The following is a 6,977-nucleotide window of genomic DNA, read 5'->3' on the forward strand; positions in this document are numbered from 1 at the left end:
ATTGGTGTGTCAAACTTTGACAGATCATTTGACAGTTTGGCCTGAATGTATGTATGAAATTGGCATTGATACGGCTTGTTGGTCCATTAGCCAGTCGGTTGGCTTGATTCAATGACCCTGTTGAAAAATGTTAAAAAGTGTGTTTAATTAGTTAAAATTATAAATTTGCAACCGGAACCCCTGCCGATAATCCCCAGACCTTATATGAGGGGGTCAATATCGAAAAGAAAAACTGAGCGTGTTGAATGGAAGCAGTCGACAGGGGCTAAAGTGAATCTCAGCCTAGATAAACATGTTGTTGGTATTGGTGTAGCACATGGTTACCGCTTGAGCAACGGTCTAACCATTACTCCTAGAGGGAAATCTCATTGTTTCAATGCTTTTCTAATGTGCCTGATGGTAACTTGAATGTGTTACCTGGTTGATCCTGCCAGTAGCATATGCTTGTCTCAAAGATTAACCCATGCATGTCTAAGTACAAGCCCCCAGTGGGCGAAACCGCGAATGGCTCAATAAATCAGTTATGGTTCCTTAGATCGTACTATATCCTACTTGGATAACTGTGGTAATTCTAGAGCTAATACATGCACAATTGCCCCAACTTCACGGAAGGGGTGCTTTTATTAGATCAAGACCAATCGGGCTTCGGCTCGTCTTTTGGTGACTCTGAATAACTATGGCCGATCGCACGGTCTCGCACCGGCGACGTGTCTTTCAAATGTCTGCCTTATCAACTTTCGATGGTAGGCTATGCACCTACCATGGTTGCAACGGGTAACGGGGAATCGGGGATCGATTCCGGAGAGGGAGCCTGAGAAACGGCTACCACATCCAACGAAGGCAGCAGGCGCGCAAATTACCCACTCCCAGCATGGGGAGGTAGTGACGAAAAATAACGATGCAGGACTCATCTGAGGCCCTGTGATTGGAATGAGTTCACTTTAAATCCTTTAACGAGGATCCATTGGAGGGCAAGTCTGGTGCCAGCAGCCGCGGTAACTCCAGCTCCAATAGCGTATATTAAAGTTGCTGCGGTTAAAAAGCTCGTAGTTGGATATGGGTCTCGGTCGGGTGGTGCCGCCTCACGATGGTCACTGCCTCGATCGGACAATTCATTGGATCGTTCGGGGTGCTCTTAACCGAGTGTCCTGGGTGGCCGATACGTTTACTTTGAACAAATTAGAGTGCTTAAAGCAGGTGCACCACGCCTGAATATCACAGCATGGAATGATGGAATAGGACCTCGGTCTTATTATGTTGGTTTTCTGGACTTGAGGTAATGGATAACAGAGACAGACGGGGGCATTCGTACTGCGACGCTAGAGGTGAAATTCTTGGACCGTCACAAGACAAACTACTGCGAAAGCATTCACCAAGGATGTTTTCATTAATCAAGAACGAAAGTTAGAGGTTCGAAGGCAATCAGATACCGCCCTAGTTCTAACCATAAACGATGCCAACCAGCGATCCGCAGACGTTACTTGAATGACTCCGTGGGCAGCTTCCGGGAAACCAAAGTGTTTGGGTTCCGGGGGAAGTATGGTTGCAAAGCTGAAACTTAAAGGAATTGACGGAATGGCACCACCAGGAGTGGAGCCTGCGGCTTAATTTGACTCAACACGGGAAACCTCACCAGGCCCGGACACTGGAAGGATTGACAGATTGAGAGCTCTTTCTTGATTCAGTGGGTGGTGGTGCATGGCCGCTCTTAGTTGGTGGAGCGATTTGTCTGGTTAATTCCGATAACGAACGAGACTCTAGCGTGCTAAATAGATGATGGATCCTAGTGGTGGATCGCTCTTCTTAGAGGGACAAGTGGCGTCTAGCCATATGAGAGTGAGCAATAACAGGTCTGTGATGCCCTTAGATGTCCTGGGCCGCACGCGCGCTACACTGGAAGAATCAGCGCGTCCTCCCTGTCCGAGAGGACCGGGTAACCGCTGAACCTTTTCCGTGGTTGGGATTGGGGACTGCAAGGATCCCCATGAACCAGGAATCCCTAGTAGGCACAAGTCATTAGCTTGCGTCGATTACGTCCCTGCCCTTTGTACACACCGCCCGTCGCTACTACCGATTGAAAGATTTAGTGAGAACTTCGGACGACTCGCCAGGGCAGCCTCCGGGCCGCTCGTGGTGTGGTTGAAATTTGTTCAAACTTGATCCTTTAGAGGAAGTAAAAGTCGTAACAAGGTTTCCGTAGGTGAACCTGCGGAAGGATCATTAGCGTTTGATAAACGAGAAGGAGACTTCTTGGCCACGTGTGGTCAGTAGTTTTTTCCGAATCGTTGTTATTGACACACGTCCCCGTGTTTGATGTTTGAGGTGCACAAGTCGGTTTTGCTTATTGTGAGGGGGTGGTACCCTTGTGCAGCATCATTCATGGGGGCCATTCGTTGAACAATGGAGTGCACATCGGAGTCTTGAGGAATGGTGGGCTTTGACGGCAATCCATTGTGGTGGATTTGCCTAAAAAATTTGGTTTGTTGATTTAATGGAGAATCGGTGAGACCATTGACTGACTTTGAGGACTTGAACTAGCTCTGTAGTGGGGGCTCTCAGAGGAGTGGGAGCATGCAAAGCTTGTGAAGGTAGCCAAGTCAATGGAATTACTTTGACGTCCCTGTTGATCCTAGTGGCCATATGATACCATATGATAGTGAGAAATAACAGATCTGTGATGCCCTTAGATGTCCTGGGCTGCACGCGCGCTACACTGGAAGAATCAGCGCGTCCTCCCTGTCCGAGAGGACCGGGTAACCGCTGAACCTCTTCCGTGGCTGGGATTGGGGACTACAAGGATACCCATGAACCAGGAATCCCTAGTAGGCGCAAGTCATTAGCTTGCGTCGATTACGTCCCTGCCCTTTGTACACACCGCCCGTCGCTACTACCGATTGAATGATTTAGTGAGAACTTCGGACGACTCGCCAGGGCAGCCTCCGGGCCGCTCGTGGTGTGGTTGAAAGTTGTTCAAACTTGATCCTTTAGAGGAAGTAAAAGTCGTAACAAGGTTTCCGTAGGTGAACCTGCGGTAGGATCATTAGCGTTTGATAAACGAGAAGGAGACTTCTTGGCCACGTGTGGTCAGTAGTTTTTTCCGAATCGTTGTTATTGACACACGTCCCCGTGTTTGATGTTTGAGGTGCACAAGTCGGTTTTGCCTATTGTGAGGGGGTGGTAACCTTTTGCAGCATCATTCATGGGGGCCATTCGTTGAACAATGGAGTGCTCAACGGAGTCTTGAGGAATGGTGGGCTTTGACGGCAATCCATTGTGGTGGATTTGCCTAAAAAGTTTGGTTTGTTGATTTAATGGAGAATCGGTGAGACCATTGACTGACTTTGAGGACTTGAACTAGCTCTGTAGTGGGGGCTCTCAGAGAAGTGGGAGCATGCAAAGCTTGTGAAGGTAGCCAAGTCAATGGAATTACTTTGACGTCCCTGTTGAGACAAACCAAACACTGAGGTGAGTGTTGCTGCCTATGTTTGTGTGGGGGATCTCGAGATGATATACTGGGTTATTTGTCTCGAGGTCTTGGTATCTGTGGCCATTATTCTAAGATGGTAGTGGGATTTTTGACAGCACAACTAGATTGGGACCTTGCTTTTGCAAGGTCCCAATCTATCATATTTTGTCTTGGTATCTGTGGCCATTATTCTAGGATGGTAATGGGATTTTTGGCAGCACAACTAGATTGGGACCTTGCTTTTGCAGACGGGGGCTCTTGTGAGGAAACGAGAGCCTGCAAAGCTTGTGACACATCTTGAGTTTTGTACGAGGGCCACAAGTCATGCCATCTGAAAAATAATGGACATTAGATTACTAACACTGTGGTAGTTGCTGCCCCAGCAACATTTTGGTGGGGCCCGGGAAGCACTCTTTACCCTTCCTGAGGGCCCAAGTGGTGCGAGACGAAGGGATTGGCTTCGTCAAAAGAGAGGCGCGGAAGTCCTCGGGTGAGCCAAAGTCTTGCACTGCGACTGCACTAATGTAGCATCGATTTTGCAAGCAATATGCCAACATGCTCTTGACATCTCGATGTATATTTTCTACGTGTGAATTCGTAGTGAAAAATAGTCATATTGGGGACTAGAGTGGTTCTGTGATTCAAGGATCATGGATACCATTCCACGAGACTAAAGGGATTGAAGGTGAGCTTGCCCCAATAGCGCACGGCTTGAGGTGTGCAAGGGTGCAATTGCATTGGCCTTGTTTGAGGGAGAATTTGAAATATTCATTAGAATGACCCTGGAGGATGGATCACTTGGCTCACATTACGAAGACGAACACAGCTAGACGCGTGATTCTATGCGAACTGCAGGACACATGGAACATCTATATTTTGAATGCAAATTGCATGTCCAGTCTTTGAGCTTGGACTACGTCTGGCTGAGAGACGGATGTTTTTATCATACGTTGTCTGGGTATACCGTCACTGCGAGGCTCCTTGCTTCTATAGGGCCGTTGATGTCAACACCTATAGAGAATGCAAGCGATCTCGTCAAGTTTGTGTCAACTGTTTATGTTGAGAGGATTTGGTGAGAGGTATTTGGTCTCACTTACTGGTCTCATTTCCCTCTTTGTTGTAGGCTATTGGTTAAGGGAATCAATAGTACAAGGAGTGCAAGTGATCTCATAAAGTAAGACAAGGCCCAGGGCTATGCCTCTTGTGGATCACCCTTTTACTTGTCACCCAACTGGGTAATGGTAATTGAGCTCCTTTTTGGTGGAACTTAGAGGAGGTGTTACACATTATGGGTGTACTGAGTGTATAAGGGCCCAATGAGGATGAAAATCCAATTCTTCTTGGCTACAACACTTTGACTGACAGCCTTTTGTCACAGGAATGGACTACTATGACTTTGGTAGTAGGAAATTGGTTTATTTGATGTTGAACTGTTGACTCCAAGGGGCATGCTGGCATTACTGGGTTTGTGGTGACTAGGTGACTTTGGTGATTGGTTTGAAAAACAAATGACCCAGTTAGTTTATGAAATCCCCCCGGCTTCAGCTCAGGCAAGACGACCCGCTTGACTTAGGCATATTAGTCAGCGGAGGAAAAAAAACTAACAGGGATTCCCTTAGTAGCGGCGAGCGAAGAGGGAAAAGCCCAGCACTAAGGGTCAATTGTATCCTTCGGGAGGCAATTTCGACCGATGGAGTGTTTGGGAGCCTCGTAAGACCGTCGCTTGTCCAGTCTAAAGTCCTCATGAATGTGGCCCGATTGCCCAGAGAGGGTGTCAGGCCCGTAGGACGGATGAGCGCTCGGAATTCCGAGGTCTCTCTAGAGTCGCGTTGCTTGAGAATGCAGCGCTAATCAGGTGGTAAACTCCATCTAAGGCTAAATATGAATTTGAGACCAATAGAAGACAATTACCGCGAGGGAAAGTTGAAAAGAACTCTGAAGAGAGAGTTAAACATTGCGTGAAATCCACCAAGGGCTTAAAACGGAAGAACTTTCGAAGTTCGAACTTTCGATCTTCGGGATCAGTGTCGTGGGTAGTGAGTGCTGATGTGATGGGCTGAGGGCAGCCTCGGCTGTTCTCTGGTCATGTTGGTCATCTGCGTTGCTCACGTTGTGTATTCCCGGGTGGATTCGTAATCCGCACGCGGCTGGAACGGTGTCAAAGGACCCAGTGCTTTTGTTGCTTCGGCTTCAAGACGCTGGATTCCCGGCAACGATTCGGCCATGTCCATTATTTTTCAGATGGCATGACTTGTGACCCTCGTACACAACTCAAGATGTGTCACAAGCTTTGCAGGCTCTCGTTTCCTCACAAGAGCCCCCTTCTGCAAAAGCAAGGTCCCAATCTAGTTGTGCTGTCAAAAATCCCACTACCATCCTAGAATAATGGCCACAGATACCAAGACCTCGAGACAAATAAACCAGTATATCATCTGGAGATCCCCCACACAAACATAGGCAGCAACACTCACCTCAGTGTTGGGTTTGTCTCAACAGGGACGTCAAAGTAATTCCATTGACTTGGCTACCTTCACAAGCTTTGCATGCTCCCACTCCTCTGAGAGCCCCCACTACAGAGCTAGTTCAAGTCCTCAAAGTCAGTCAATGGTCTCACCGATTCTCCATTAAATCAACAAACCAAATTTTTTAGGCAAATCCACCACAATGGATTGCCGTCAAAGCCCACCATTCCTCAAGACTCCGTTGTGCACTCCATTGTTCAACGAATGGCCCCCATGAATGATGCTGCAAAAGGGTACCACCCCCTTACAATAAGCAAAACCGACTTTTGCACCTCAAACATCAAACACGGGGACGTGTGTCAATAACAACGATTCGGAAAAAACTACTGACCACACGTGGCCAAGAAGTCTCCTTCTCGTTTATCAAACGCTAATGATCCTTCCGCAGGTTCACCTACGGAAACCTTGTTACGACTTTTACTTCCTCTAAAGGATCAAGTTTGAACAAATTGCAACCACACCACGAGCGGCCCGGAGGCTGCCCTGGCGAGTCGTCCGAGGTTCTCACTAAATTTTTCAATCGGTAGTAGCGACGGGCGGTGTGTACAAAGGGCAGGGACGTAATCGACGCAAGCTAATGACTTGTGCCTACTAGGGATTCCTGGTTCATGGGGATCCTTGCAGTCCCCAATCCCAACCACGGAAGAGGTTCAGTGGTTACCCGGTCCTCTCGGACAGGGAGGACGCCCTGATTCTTCCAGTGTAGCGCGCGTGCGGCCCAGGACATCTATGGGCATCACAAACCTGTTATTGCTCAATCTCATATGGCTAGACGCCACTTGTCCCTCTAAGAAGAGCGATCCACCACTAGGATCCATCGTCTATTTAGCACGATAGAGTCTCGTTCGTTATCGGAATTAACCAGACAAATCGCTCCACCAACTAAGAACGGCCATGCACCACCACCCACTGAATCAAGAAAGAGCTCTCAATCTGTCAATCCTTCCAGTGTCCGGGCCTGGTGAGGTTTCCCGTGTTGAGTCAAATTA

At 48.0% G+C, this 6,977-nt stretch overlaps 1 non-coding gene and 1 pseudogene across 1 annotated transcript; both read left to right on the forward strand.

Annotated features, from left to right (window-relative positions):
* The first annotated feature begins 414 nt into the window (after positions 1-414).
* Positions 415-2,223, forward strand: LOC136042574 (small subunit ribosomal RNA). The gene has a single exon (XR_010621351.1). It is a non-coding gene; the product is annotated as a small subunit ribosomal RNA (ribosomal RNA).
* Positions 2,224-4,244: 2,021 nt separating this feature from the next.
* LOC136042572 (5.8S ribosomal RNA) lies at positions 4,245-4,399 on the forward strand (annotated as a pseudogene).
* Positions 4,400-6,977: the final 2,578 nt, after the last annotated feature.

The sequence above is a fragment of the Artemia franciscana genome, unplaced genomic scaffold (genome assembly GCF_032884065.1).
Source record: "Artemia franciscana unplaced genomic scaffold, ASM3288406v1 Scaffold_1502, whole genome shotgun sequence".
NCBI lineage: Eukaryota > Metazoa > Arthropoda > Branchiopoda > Anostraca > Artemiidae > Artemia > Artemia franciscana.